Below are 2,326 nucleotides of genomic sequence, written 5' to 3' on the forward strand. Positions count from 1 at the left end.
TAAAAGTCAGATACAAAGTATTTTAAAATTTATGCAATCTTTTTTTTTTTTTTTTTTTTGGTACCGGGGATCGAACTCAGGACCTTGTGCTTGCGAGGCAGGCACTGGAACCACTGAGCTAAATCCCCAGCCCAAAAGTATTTTAAAATTTAAATCAGAAGGCCTACTCAATTCTCTCCTCCCAATGAATTTATATCTAAATGTGGCTATCTTCATTTTTTTTTTTTCTTTTGGTATCAGGGATCAAACTACAGACCTTGCGCTTGCGAGGCAGGCGCCGGAACCACTGAGCTAAATCCCCGCCCCTCTATCTTCATTTTTATTTCTAATTCCTAACATTTAAACGTCAACAAAACGTTGAATGTAAATATGATCATCTAACCTTGCAATCTGGAAAACTGGGCTAGTTTCAAAGCTTGGGTGGAGAGTTTAGTTGAGTAATTATATATCTCACACCTATCATTTTACATTAGGAAAGATTCTGAAGTCTCATTTAATGATTAGTTAGAACTGAATGCTTCATTTTTAATATTAAAAACAAAGTCACATTAATACTGATCCTTTATCTGTCTCAGATGTCATAATTGTAGGCTCAAAAAAACTGACCTTGCACATCCCAAATGAAATCATAAAACAAATTGGCTGTTTTCAAAGTGGAAGATAAACGCATAATTTTAGAAATAAAATCAGAATTTCATGCCTTGTGCGAGCATGTTAAATTCCAAGAACAGTAAAAAAAAAAAAAAAAAGAACAGTGCTATGTGGTAAAGTTCCATGGCTTCTTCTGCCCTAGTCATGTTGGCTTCCCTGCAACGAGAGCCTGAACTTCACCGAGACTCCCCACAGAGGGGCTACAATGTAAAACGGAGAGGTCTACCACGTCGGTATACATACAGTGTACGTTTGCATATTGTTTTGCTATAATGGACTCATCTAATATAATTCTTATGGGAATCCTCAAAGTTCGGTCTGTGATTTCTTTACCAGTCCGTATCCTCCTTTGTAATAAATTTTGAAAAAATGGAGACCGTGCAGAAATAATAGCCTTCTGGGCTTTCAGCTCTTCATCTAAACAGTTCCAATTTCCCCCAAAAGCTTCAACCAGTTCAGAGTCTGAAGAAAAACTAAGGATGATATCAGAATAACACATGTAATCAAAGAGTCCACACATATCTATATCAGGGAGTATGATGTTCCAAATTCTTCACTAAGTTGAACAAAGATGTCGACATTTTGAAACTTTGAGTCGTCCATTCCAAACTCTCCTGTATAAAGGTAGTGTAACAAAGCAGAAAGCGTGGGCATATCAATACTAGCTGTACTGATGTCCATTATTATCTCTGCCCCATACTCAGGCGAGGAAGCAAGCAGTGTTTTAAAAAATGGACACCTTGCTGCCAAAATGGTATGATGAACAGGAGAACAAGTTCCTTGAAATATTAAGTCTACATCAGTACAATACTTATACTCATAAAGATCAGCCATATCTTTCTGCAATGTCTGGGCTTCTGGTCTAGCCAAACTGGCTTGTAGAGAAAGCTCCTTTAAGGCTGAAGTTCTGTCTTATTCCTCTACTAATGCATCTCTAACTTCCCATCCAGAGAGGACTTCTCAAATCTGCTTGGCATGATTGGCTGACCTTTTAGATTTTCAACACTTAATAAATTTCCTTTTGAAGGTAGCAAGCCCAGAGGTTCTCTTTTTTTTTTTTTTTTTTTGTCTTGTGGTTTCTCATGGCCATAGTCAAGGCTATACAATTTTGATTCACAACCATAGCCTCGCTAAGAATAGGATGATGTCCCTATAGAAGTTTGTTGGGCTTGCGAATTCCCCCTACCCTCGGGGGAACATGAATGAGGATACTTAGATGCAGTAGCACCCATTTTCTTTAGTCATTCAGGTATTCCATCTACTGGTTCTTCAGAGTGTGATCCCAGAGGGCTTTATGAACCTTCAACCCTGGATCCAGAAGCCTCTTTTCATCCATTTCCCGGAGGCTCCTCCCACCGCTGCTGCTGGGCCAGCTGCCTTCACCTCTGCCACTGCCCTCTCTCCTGTCAGCCCTCTCTCCGGTCAGTGTCTCCGGTACTGCTCCAGCTTTCCCTCGCCGCCATTTTGACTCCTCTCATTTTCTTGATTAATTCCAAGGTATTTAATTTTTTGAAGCTACTATGGACGGGATTATTTTCAGTGAGTTCATTCTTGGTGTATAGGAACACTTTGTTTTTATGCGTTTATTTCATATCCTGCCACTTTGCTGAATTTATTAGTCCTGGGAGTCTTCCGGTGGAGCTTTTTGGATCATGTCTTTAGCAAACAAAGATAT

At 39.4% G+C, this 2,326-nt stretch overlaps 1 pseudogene; it reads right to left on the minus strand.

The window, feature by feature from the left end:
- Positions 1-686: 686 nt before the first annotated feature.
- On the minus strand, positions 687-1,883 carry LOC101701473 (BTB/POZ domain-containing protein 7 pseudogene; annotated as a pseudogene).
- Between the last annotated feature and the right edge of the window lie 443 nt (positions 1,884-2,326).

Source organism: Heterocephalus glaber, unplaced genomic scaffold (genome assembly GCF_053883595.1).
Source record: "Heterocephalus glaber isolate CG9 unplaced genomic scaffold, H.glaber_assembly_v1.0 deba00001594, whole genome shotgun sequence".
Taxonomy (NCBI): domain Eukaryota; kingdom Metazoa; phylum Chordata; class Mammalia; order Rodentia; family Bathyergidae; genus Heterocephalus; species Heterocephalus glaber.